At 41.6% G+C, this 12985-nt stretch overlaps 1 protein-coding gene across 3 annotated transcripts in view; it reads left to right on the forward strand.

Annotated features, from left to right (window-relative positions):
* Positions 1–12985, forward strand: part of NAPRT (nicotinate phosphoribosyltransferase) — a 189740-nt gene that overhangs the window by 47759 nt on the left and 128996 nt on the right. The window lies entirely within an intron of this gene.

Here is a 12985-nt window from a genome sequence, read left to right on the forward strand (position 1 = left end):
AAAATCCCTGCGCCTTGAATAACTGGGTGAGCTGTGGGGAGATTATTCGGGATGAGGCCACCATACCCTCCTCCAATGACTTTACAGGGTCAGGAGGATGATTTCTGTTATTAAATCACGTTTATTAGGAATCTTAAACAATGCCTAAGATCATACAGGTCTGGCATTAAAGTATTCCGTCATAGAAAAATTAAGTATCTCAATTACAGAACCCCATCTGTATCCCGGCACCTGCCCATTGGCCCAAAAAAACAACAACAACAACAAAAAAGGCTAAACTGGTGAAGTGTAAGTGAGGGAACAAAGACTACAATAGGCATTATAATTCTGTGCTTTTTGGTGACCCATAGTCCACAACAGTTCCCCCTATTAAAAAATCGAGCCAGGGTAGTAGTCAGTCATCAGCTTGCAACCACATGGCAGTCAAGAAGTCCACTCGTCTCCCAATCAGTGCTGCAAAACAGCCACACCATTTCAGTGAAGGCACACATCAGCTGAGGCTTTAGGACTACATGGGTCTTCTTACATTCCATGTTGTGTTTAGCCAGAAGCTAGAGCTCATTCTCTTGATGTTGTGGGCTGCCTGGGTCAGCCAACGCAATACCCATATTTGCTGTTCCTGCTATGGCTGCATAGGGTAATCTTATAGGTTTATGGCCCTTAACTGTTGTGAAATTATCAAGCCCAGCACCTGTGTTTCCATGGAACAAATTTGGATGCACAAGAGTCTTGTCAATTTATGGCCCAGCACCTATTTCTGCAGGGAACAGACTAGCCATCTATTCAAATCCTTTGCTGTTGGAATTCCCTTGATCTTGAGTCTCACATCCCAGCCTCTTTGTACAACATGTGTCCTATCACTACACCAAAACTACCTGGCACTGCACCATGTCTCCTGCTATGCCTTATTCATCCTGTCACTATAGAACTTCTGCTGTTTATGGGAGTACCTGCAGAGGTGAGGAAACTCTGGGGTCCAGAGAAGCCGAAGTCGTGGATCATATCAAAGGCATATTTAGAATCACTGTGACATTTATCTCTTTAGGTAGGATAATACAAGCGTGACTGATGAAAATTAGTCCAGCAACTTAAGAGGAATGTGCTTGAATTAAATGCAGCTGTGCACTATTTCATGTTGTATATCCCGCTGCTAGTTTTCCTTAATTGTTCTTTAAGTAAGATTCATAACACTCAATAGTACATGTAAGCAGGGGAGCATCAAGGAGGTCAGTGCAAGATTTGTTAAGGCGGGCAGTAGTGACAATACAGTTGTGGGGCTCAAAGTCATTAGAAGTGTAGAACAATGAGCCATGTTCCAATTTCTGTCTATTTTTCAAAAATATATACAGTAGCTTTCCTTGTTCATCCATAGAATTATCACTTGTTTTCACCACCAACTGAAAGCAGGTAGAAACCATAGAAAATAAGGCAAATGGTGAGCTCCCGACATGCTCTGTGTCTAGTTTGGGTCCAGTGCTGAGGGCAGGATGATAGACCGGTGTGCAGAGCGAAGCAGAGCGGAGAGCCGAGGCACCAGGAGGAGTGATCGAAACAAGGAGGCAGAGGCAACAGCGACCCGACTTGAGCGTCGGAGCCCTGGAGTCCTGGCTCAGAGCAGCTTGGTGGCACGGTGAACAAGGAGCGGCTTTGGAGCTCTGTGGGAAGCCGAAGCCGAGTGGAAAGCAGAACAACTTGCACACAATCTTGCTGCTGTAGCAGTAGCAGCAGCACTGACGTCAATACGGGACAGGCACTCAAGTCTTCAGGAGGCACCACATTGAACTTACCTTCTTGTCGGAGTGGCCTCTTTCCTTCTGGCAGCGTGTAAGCCTAAACAGCATGGAGGCAGTATAGCAGCATAGCGGCAGCAAGCAGGTAATGGGCAGCGGGTGCACCAAAGGGCTGGAGGGCAAAGAAGGAAACAACGATTGCTACACTACAGTATATGTGGATAAAAGAAGGTTTAAAATATATAAATAGAAAAGCAAAAAGCAAATACTTAAAAAGACATTCATTCGTATGATTCAAAGAATTTGGTTCTACGTTTTATAGCAGGGGCCTCTTGCCTGTTTTGATAATTACCAGGGTAAAATCGATACAGTACTGAACTACATTGGAAATGGAGAACCCTCAGGCATAGTTGAATCACCTCCTACTTTTAAAGGATTAAGAGAAGAAAGCAAGTATCAAGCAGGGACAAGTCCACACCAGCATTTTTTTGTAATCCTTGTCGAGGACAATGACAAGAGAATATTAAGGGTGAAAACATCATAAGGCAATTCTGTATTATTGTGCTTGCAGATGACATTCGAGCTTGTGACCTCCCCTGCTTCTTAACGTACTGCACTATTGCCTCCTTCTAGGGGTCAAGGAATATATAAGGGTCATATAAGACATGGGGCAACTCTGGTCATGCCTTAGGCAGTTTCTGAGGCGGAGCGGGAACTCAGGGTAGCAGCGGAAGCGATCCGTGTAGCACAGATGCGGCCTGTTGCATCTTGGCTTCCCTTCGGCTCCGCCCTCTATTGTGTTTATTGGAAAGTTTGAAATGCATTACTGTCTGTGCTTCTTCCAAGACCCTTGCAGTGGGTAGATCTTTGAGAATAAGCAAAACTAAAGGCTTTACCTCACTATTTGCAGGGAAACAAAAAATGGGATCAAAGAAAGATCATGCTGACGGTGTGGAAGGTCTCCAGGATGGGCCAAACCTCGCTACGACATCTATGATACACCTGCTACCTTCTCCGGCAAATCTTCGTACTAGCCATCAAGAAGCAGGAATGACCGGATCGTGATCAAGTCCGGGCTCGCTATCACCATCATTGATGCCTACTATGAACCTAATGGGAGAGGGGTTTTCTTGCCTCCGTCAGTAACGGGACGAGACCCACCTCAGTAAATATAGATACTGCTTCACCCCCTGCTCCTTCGTGCTTGGAGGCCTAGTCTGTGGGAAACATTCATCCCTTATTCTCAAGGCTTAATAGTAAAGGGGCCGAGAGAGAGAGAAGAGCCCCCACCTGATCGAGAATGCATTAGATGATCAGCCTTTTAATTGTTTGGAGGCTCCAACAGCCTTGGCCATTCCAGGCTTCATCGATCCTTTTCCTCTGGCATCATATCCGCTGGTCATTAGGGATTTGGGGGATGACAACCCCGCTCTGCTTCCAAGTCTCCTACATCAACCAACATGAACTACTCTGTCTAATTCCTCGGTTGACACCATGTTGAACCTTATTTTAAGGGAATTACGCGACCTAAGACTAGCTCATGAACAGGCTCATAAAAAAAACTAATGATCAACTAGTCCAACTCAATTCTAACATATCGCATTTGACGTAATGGATCTCTCAAGTGGAGCAGAGAGTCTCAGATCTTGAAGGTACTCACCATAGATCCACAACCATAGTGAGACAGTCTCAGGCTGAACTCGAGGCGCTGCAGTGTAAATTGGATGATACTGAAAATAGGTCTAGACGTTCTAATCTGAGATTTGTCAGAATTCCAGCAGAGATAGAAACCGCATCCTCAATCACAAAAGTTATAACAGATTTGATTCACAACCATATTCTTCTTGACAAGACTTTTGCTTACTCAGATCTGACCATCAGGCGGTTCCATGGAGTTCCAGCAGCACGGCCTCAGAACTCCAAATATCCATGTACTATCCTGCTCAATTTTGGTGATTACAGGATAAAGGAACAGATCTTATCTCAAGCCATTCTATTGAAAATGTTTACAGTAGAAAGTGATTTCTCTTTTCGGGTCTTTTCTGATATGTCCATAACTGCAGCACGTCGATGTGGTGAATTTGTTAGCTTGATTGATGACTTCAAAAGACTGGGGGCCCCTGCTGGCACAGTGCAACTGGCAAAATTAAAGGTTTTTCATAAGGGTAAGGCCCATGTTTTTCAAAGCGTTCAACAAGCAAAAGACTTCCTTTCCGCTCTCAAGGAGTAATTTATGTGTTAGCCGTATGTTAGATGCTCGTCACGATTGTCATGAGCAGGAAGGAGAAGAAAAAGAAATAAAAAATAAGATGTTATTTTCTCGCACCTTCTGATGATATATGATGATATATGTACTATTCTATAAATGTTCTCCCTTTTTTTCTCATCATAAACTGGTCCTCACTAGCCATTTTTCCCAGACACAGAGTTAATGGGTGCCATACCAATGCACTCTCATTTGGGGGTTCGGGGCTTCGCTGTTGGGAGGGGTTGGGGTCACTGGGAGGATGAGGCCATGACGGGTAGGCCTAGTATTTATGGGTGGGGGTGGGAGCACTGGCTGATGTGGTTTTTTGCACAGGGGGAGAGGGGAAGAGCAGATTTCAAATTGCTAATCTATGGTATACTATGATGCTGCTGAGAAACAATGGAGAACATTTTGCATTGGTCGGCTTTATATTGTCAGGAATAAGCTGCAAGGGCAGGTTTAACGCCAACAGGCTCTCAGAAAAATCTTATCAATTATCAATAGTCAAATTGCATTCATTCAGCTATTTTTTTTTAAAAAGTGTCATGTAACGCGAACAGTTTGAATAATACACAAGTTTAGAGCAATAATTCATTGGTTAAGATCTTTCCAAACCCAGGTGATCCTTTTCCAGGAAACCCATCTCAAACAGGCAAACTGTCCTAAAATTCTTAACTTAATTTCTCATTCCCCTTTACCTTTGCCAGCGCAGCTGTCCGTCGGGTGGCAATCCTGTTCACTCAGGAATTCCAAGGGGAAATTCTTAAAGTACATCATGATCCCCAAGCAAGATGGATAGTAGTCAGTATCAAGGAGGGTTAGCAGTTAACCCATATTACATGTTTTTATGGCCCCATTGAGGATGAAATTACTTCTTTGCAAAGCCTCTACGACCTTCTGAGCACTTTCTCTGGCCATTTAATAATTGGAGGCAATTTTAATATAATCTAAGACATGACTTCATACCTCTTGCAAAAATTATATACAAAACAAACCGCAATCCTATTGCTTTCTGCTAAAATGTATCTGTGATTTGGCTTTACAAGACCCCTGGCGGCTGGCTCATCCACAAGACCAAACTTATACCTGTTTTTCTAATAGGTTTAATTCAGCATCAACAACTGATTTCTTTTTAGTATCCTATTCCTGGTAAAGAACCAGCTGAGACATCATTTCCAACCTTTTTCGGATCATTCTGTTCCATCCATTCAATTATCTTTCCCTGATCAGCATCAGGAAAGACCCAGGTGGTCCTTAGACAAATCATTATTAACGAATCAAGATTGGATCTCTGTTCTTAAAATTTCAGTTGCTGATTTATTTATTTATTTATTTATTTATTATTTTTTTTTCTTATTTTTTTTTCTAACAACTAGAAATGAAGCAACCGCTTCTATCTTCTCAGTCTGGGAGTCATTTAAGGCGCATATAAGAGGAGGAACAAGTGAGTAAGCTCCAGCAAGAACTTAATCATGCTACATACCAACATCAGGTAGCAAGCGATCGCAAGTTGCGGATTCGTCTTCAAGAGGCCAAAAACCAATTGAAATATTTTTTCTTAGAACAAGAAATCGTTAATCACAATACATGCTTCCAACAGCATTACGAAGAGAGTGAGCATGTAGGTAAATTTAAAGCGCATTATATTAAACGCCAGAATGTTCCCCTGATCAAATCTATTTTTGATGAGTTCCTAGGATGTAAGGTCGATCAGGCCAAAGAGATAGGATGGGTCTTTTTAGCGCACTATACAAAACTTTACACCCCCAGCACAGCCATATGCAATGAGGTCATCAACGCATAGCTTGATGCAGTCTCTCTACCGGGCTTAAACCAAGAGCTGCAGTTTGCGTTATTACAGCCAGTTACCAAGTTGGGGGTAGCCATTCGGAAATGCCCAAATAATAAAGCTTCAGGGGAAGATGACCTTCCAGCAGAATTATATAAAATTCTGGCACCCCAGATAACAGCGATCCTAGCTGCACTTTTTAATGCAATACTTGATGGAGAAATAGTACCAAGCTCATTTACTCAGGCAGTAATAGTCAGTTTTCTTTTTTTTTAAAAGATAAGCCTAGTGAAAAAACAAATTCTTATCGTCCTATTAGTCTTCTTAATAGTGACTATAAAATACTTAAGAAAATCTGGGCAGCCTGTATAATGCCTTTAGCTCATGGTTTAATACACCACAATCAGTGGATTTCTCTCAGAAAGATTTATCTCCACCAATACATATTTCCTGCTCCAAGCTGTTGATTATTATTCTGCGAATAACATCAAAGCAGCCATAATCATGCTTAATGCAGAAAAAGCCTTCGATCAAGTACAATGGGAACTTCTGTTCGCAATTCTCCGAAGATTCAAATTTCCCCACAAGCTAGTCCGATTTCTTTCGAACCTGTATCAAAGGGCGGAGGCCAAGATCTCAATTAATTCAGGAATGGTCGGTAAGGTCTCGATACATTGTGGGACTCGTCCGGGATGCCCTTTGTCCCTGGTCCTTTTCGCTCTTTTTATTGAACCTTTAGCTTCTGCGCTTAGGCAGGATATTTCAATAAAAGCTCCGCTGTCTGGTGTCCCCAAATGAAAACTTTTTGCAGACGATGTAATTTTGTATCTTGCGGCCGAATCACAGAATATCAAAAAGGCCTTTAGCAAAATTCAAGCTTTTTCCAATTTGGGAGGCTATCGGATTAACAAATCAAAATCTGAGGCATTTGTTTTTAATGCCCAAGATATCGTCTTGCCAGTTGAGATGCAAGTTAATTATCGGACTCCCCATCCTATTAGATATCTTGGCATATATGTTTCTTCAAATATAAAGGATCTCTGTTCAATGAATTATCTCTCCACTCTTAGGAAAGTGAAGGCTCTTATGCTCAAATGGCAGAACACACCTTTAATGATTATAGGTCGCATTGCCTTAATAAAAATGATGATATTGCCCTTTTTTTCTTTTTTTTTATATTTTCTAATGTCCTAATCAATTTTAAGGATCTTAATGTAATGCTGCATGAATTTATTTGTCCAAATAGAAAACCTCGTACCAAGCTCGAGACAGTTCAGCAGACTTCAGAAGACGGCTGTCTAGCCTTATCCCATTTTAAAAAACATTACGAAGCAACATACATAGACTGGATTGTAAGAGCTGCCGCTGTATCCCATGTTGATTCAAACTTCTATTTAAAACAGATGCTTCTTGAATATAATATCACATTTTCTCATTTTCTCAAAATGCCATGGTTGTGAAAGCATACTATATATATACGATCCCAAATTTCCTCTGGTCTAGAGGTGCAGAACTTAAGCAAAATTATCATTTTACTCGTTATCATTCAACTATCTCCCTAAGAGAAGCCACTGCATTCGGGATACCTCTAGCCACAAAAGCTCTAAATGACTGGGAAAATCTGGGACTAGGAAAATTGCATGACTTTTTAAGAGGGGATAGTGTTATATCATGGACATAACTTCAAATTACGAATTCAGATAATCCAGCACCTATAAGTTTTTCCTATTTTCAGATAGCCCATTTCATCCAATCTATGGGTTCCGCAGACCCGTATTCAGCCGAATCATTACCATTTAAAATCACACAAGCTATGTGGGCTCAGAAACAGACAGGGATCGGTACCTGTTATAGTATTCTTCTTGAAGAATTGTCAGCTATAGTTCTCCTTACTGCGCTAAATCAGATAGCAGCTGCTACAACCGGTGCTATTGATCTCCTGACATGGAAGCATCACAACCTTTCTTCGTTCAAAGTTTAAGAGGAGCACATTTTAAAAGAATGGTATTCTTTACAAAGTGGTTGCTCTAGTATACTCCCGCGAAACTGAATAAGATGGTGTCGCGTGTGCTCTCATTATCCTAAATGAGACTACTGGATTTCTAGGCAGCAGGATCGATAACGGTGTGGGGGACTGAGTCTGACCCACGTGTAAAGAACTCTGTCACCCTAAATCCGTTTTTGCTCCGGCTAACTAGCAGTGCCTCATTTCTCCCAAAGGGAAGAGATGATTGGGCAGCCGAGCGCATTACATCTTTGGAACTTCTCAGGGAAGTCGTGGTCACTCAGATCCAAACCAACTCTCTCTTTTACAGTATGATCTTATATACAAATGACAAAGACAGTATAGGTTTTACATAATGTTTTAATAAAACAACTGTATTTTAGATAATAAGGCGTGAGCCGCAATCACCAGAACCATACAACACAGTAGGATTGAAATAGTCACCAGGAGAGTAAAACATAAGAACAAAGCTATCATTGCGTCTGTTAGTTTCTACTCTCCCTCTGCTTGATCTATTTTGAGCACAGCATGTTAAGCCTCTAACTTGCCTTTCTGAATCACTGGGGAGACATCAGCCCTCATACCTGAGCAAAGACCTGTGATCTTGGTTCAGCATCTGCAATGAGGCAGTCAGCGTCTAGTTGTGGTTCCCTGGTCGGAATCTCCCTCTTGCGTGTATTGGGACAAGGAAGTGTTTTTATAACTAACATGTCAGCGTGATCACAAAATGTCCCTACGCAGAAATCCGAAAGACTAAACTCCTTCCACGTCTATCGGCAATGTACCAGACTGTATCCTTGACTGAAGCACAGAGTGAGCAAGAATGTGTTATGGAGAACTCCAGTGCTAAAGTAGGCTAAACAGTGTGATATGAAATATAAAACAAGACCGTAGAACTGGCTATTTGAAAAATAACAGTACGAAGCCGAATAAAAAGCATTTAGAGCAAAGTGCACGGAGGCTCTAAGCTGCGAGCAAAGGAATAAAATACATCCAGGGCAAAATGCACAAAGGCCTAAAGCCTGAAGCTAATGCGCAAAGGATACGTAAAACTGACCACACTACAATGGCTTCATCAATATCAAGCAATTGTTTTCGATGTTATTGCGTAGTAGGGGATTGGCTTCATGTCTGTTTTATTTGCCCGGCCATCACTAAGTTTTGGAGCCAAGTTTTCCATTTGATTAGCAGAAAGCTCTGGGTATCATTAACCCCTGATCCAATGGGAGCACTTTTTGGTATAGCTAATCATCCTAGGCTGTCTAAGTACTCTAAGCAATACTTTTTTATTGCAACATTAATAGCGAGATATTTTATTTTACAATGGAAGACCCCCTAATCTCCTGTGTATGATCTTTGGGGGAAAAAAATGAAAACAGTCCATTCAAGAGAGCCTTTGTATGCACTGTTAATCAGGGCCACTCAGAAGCATCATTCCGTATGGGACAAGGCTGCTCCATCCTAAAAACTTGATTAAAAGATTGGAACCAACCTGAAGGGCATGAATCATCGTGGCTCCCCAAATTTAGTTTATTAATATTAAGTAAAGAGGTGTAAAAGGCAATGTACTTTTTTTTTTGTATTGTGATCTGCATGAACAATGTGTAATCATGGTTTGATTACTATTTTTGATGTCTCATCATCGATTATGGTCATAAAATCTTGAAGAAAAAGAAGAAAAAAAAGAAAAATGGACTACTACTTTGCAGCAAACATTACAAACCTTGGCAAAGCGATTAGGTCTTGTCTATGCAAGAGCTATTAGATTTGTCAGTGTCTTTTAGCAATGTTGTGCAACTGTGCAGCAAGGCTGAAAGTAAAAACAAAACAAAAAAATACCATGATGTATCTAGCATTGACTGTCGGTGTTTTTTTTTCCCCCTTCCGCCATGCTGCACAGCAGCTGCTGCCCTACCACACGGCTAAAACACATTAACAAAGCCAATAGCTTGCACCTATACAAGAGCTATGATTGTTTTAAATATGGAATCCCTGCAGTCTTTTGAGTAAAACGCAAATCACGCCTGACACTCCACACAAATGAAGACATAGAGAGCAGGTAGAGACCCGCATCAGACCCCTATGCCCAGTGCCTATTGGTATAACACCACAGGCCCTCCTAGTCTTCAGCTTTATCTTTGCTTTCACTTTGTTTAGTGCACCAAATAGAACCCTCTTCAAGTTGCTAGCTGAGCTCTGTGCCAAGATTTTTAGGAATACGATTAATTTGTTAAGGTGAAATAAATTCCATTAAAAAATTAAGGTGACCTGTATATGGCATTTGCTGTCATCACTCACTGGTGCAAATCAGTGAACAGATGCTGTAATTACCAAATTCACAGACCTAGAGTGGCGAAAATACTTACACTGCCTGCCATACTCAAAGCTGTGATACAGCAACAGATGCATTCACCCACTGAGAAAACAGAAAAATATGTGTCTTATCAGATCAGTCAGGCTTTGCTCTGTGTACTCAGTTAAGTGTCAGAAGGGAAATAAAAAAAGCATATGACAAATCTCTGCTGCCAGCAGTTATTTATTGCCCATAATTAAACACAATGCTCTGTATAAACACACATTGCTAAGTGGAGGCTGGAGAAGGTAAGCTCTGAAGCCCTTAGCCACACTCCAGCCACAAAGCAGGCGAAGTCAAGCCATGGCCACCAGGCACTGCCTTCATACATTTTTATCAGTTACTGAGGTTGAGCAGAGTAGCCATTACTTAATATCCTGGTGCATAACAGAATTAGTGAAAAGAACACTTACAAAATGTTTAGTATGCATATGCCTCTGGAATGGCTGAAATAGAACATATTGTGGAACATGAGACGTCTGTGATAGGCAAGAGTACGCTGCAGTGTCAGCTTTACGATATATATTGAAGTTGAGGCAGTGCCTTTAATAAACCAGCACCAGTGCAGGAGGGGGGAAGTGGTGGTACAATAGGAGTGAACGGATAATTATAATAAAAAAAAGACAAGGAGCTTGTAAAAACACGAGCACTTGTGTGGAGTGCTCAAACACAGACAAAAAAGTAGCTCTTAAAACGGGAGCAGTTGATGGATACAAGTACTTGGTCCATGCTCTGGTGGTGCTAAACACAAGAGTAATGACGCGTCCATGGGATGGACAAATGGTGACAAAGGATATGAGAGTGACAAATGAGCAAGCAAATGGTAAACCTTAGGATGAGCAGAAGCCCACAGATTGAACACAACATGTCTCTAAGAGACCATGCATGCGCTGTCTAGCCGAGACCTAAAAATGCAAAACCTTTTGTTGATGCCATTTTAAGGAAACAAGCCTACATTTTCTAGCACAAAATTTAAAAAAAACTGAAATGTTGCTACATTTTGACTGTTTTGTTAGTTACCTCTCAGGAATTCGGCAAAGTATGGGTACATTTTAGAATCCCTAACTGGAGGGAAAAAGAATCCAAATATCTCTTGTGGAAAACTGTTATGAAAGCTTAGGCATCTAGTGCATGAGGGTGGGATAGTCAACTGTGACAATAGCACCTGAGAGATCCAGCAGTATCGGGAGGCATGGATCATGTCTACGATGTGTAAGGTAGTGGTCTCCATGCTGCAGCGTGATCTGAAGCCAGACTGATAATCTTCCAGGACAAGATTCAGATTGATATGATCTTGGAATTGAACATAGACTGCTTTTTCAGTGATCTTGCGGGTGAGTGATATGTGAACGATGGGCCTGTAGTTTGCAACATCTAGTGTAGGTTTCTTTAGTAGTGGGAGGATCTGACCTCCCTTGAGCTTCTGAAAAGTTGTCTTGAGGCATTGACATTGACAGTGCTGACTAGTGGCGGGTGTGTCTCCCCGGAGAGAGCTTTGATGAAGGAGAAGGGCAAAACATAATTTTCATAGGAAGTGGCTTTAAATGAACGGAGTATGACGGCAAGATCTCTGAGAGATGGGGCTTTGAAGGCTGACCCGGTGTAGGGTTCTTCAGGAAGGTATGGGTGCAAGAGCAGAAGCAGGCTACATGTTATCAATTTGCTGACAGTTCTGTATTTTTTCACTGAAGAAGAGGTTGATGACATTGCTCTTCACTGCGGAGTAAGGAATTGCTGCTTCTAGCATGGTGTTAATGCAGCGCTTCATTGCCTTGAAAAGCGTTCTGCTTCTGTTGGTGGCTTCTTTCATCATGTTGCATCCTAATTTGAAACAGAAAATGTTCTTCATACTGGTATTTTCTGTAGGAATGCTTCCCTTGATTAGGAGGGATTTGCTAATGTGGTAAAGTATTGTGCTGGCTTGTCCATATTGGTGTCTTTTGATGCTGTGTATGACTCTGTTCTCTAGTGACACAGTACAGTGTGGAGTAGAATCAGACATTCCCTGCTAACTACTTGGACATCATATTTCACTCTAACAAGGACTCACCTTGGACATGTTAGAGATTCACAATGAAGGTCGTGTTTATGTTTTAACTACTATATTGTCAGGACTATGTCATTTAGGCCTGTGTCTCAACTGTTGGTGTCTTTCAGGGTAGCTTCTGCAGTCCAACGGATGGCCAAGGCGATCATAGCCAGATATCTAGTGTACCTCATCTATTTCTCTTTACCTTCTGGTAAGAGAAACTGTCCACTAGCGGAGAGGGAGGACCGCCACAGCCACTTTCGTAACTTGTGCGGTGATGTTGTTTAGTAAGTTGCTACGGGGAAAATCTCACAGGTCATGCGAGCATTACTTTTTGGATACTGACGAAAAGACTGGTGCTACTGTGAGATCAGGAGTGTTGAAAAACTTATTTTAGTGCTTTCACTGTTTGTGGCACTCTCCTGTTATTTAACTCTGAGTGGTCCTCCTGCATTGGCATGTTTCGTGGATGTGTGCGTTACTCCTGCATTCCTGAGAGTTGTTTTATTTGTTTTGTTTTAAGTTTTGTATGGTAAAATTACATTTGAGACTGCTTGTTTACATTGCATTACTTTTTTATGGGTTCAAATCTGGAAAAAAAGGGTTCATAACAGGAAAATATTGACATAAGTTAGATCAACTGATAGTTGAAATGAATCTTTCAGAAGCCCTCCATTTTGTAATTTTTTTTTTTGTCTTTGACCAGCTACACTACAGCATTTCTCTGTCTTTCAGCTAGGTTCACGCTACTGAACTGCCACATACATGTCTCACTCCTCATGGAAAACACTTGAAGGACCACGTTTGGAAGGATAAAGTCCAAGACTGTTG

The sequence above is a fragment of the Pleurodeles waltl genome, chromosome 2_2 (assembly GCF_031143425.1).
Source record: "Pleurodeles waltl isolate 20211129_DDA chromosome 2_2, aPleWal1.hap1.20221129, whole genome shotgun sequence".
In the NCBI taxonomy this organism is placed as follows: domain Eukaryota; kingdom Metazoa; phylum Chordata; class Amphibia; order Caudata; family Salamandridae; genus Pleurodeles; species Pleurodeles waltl.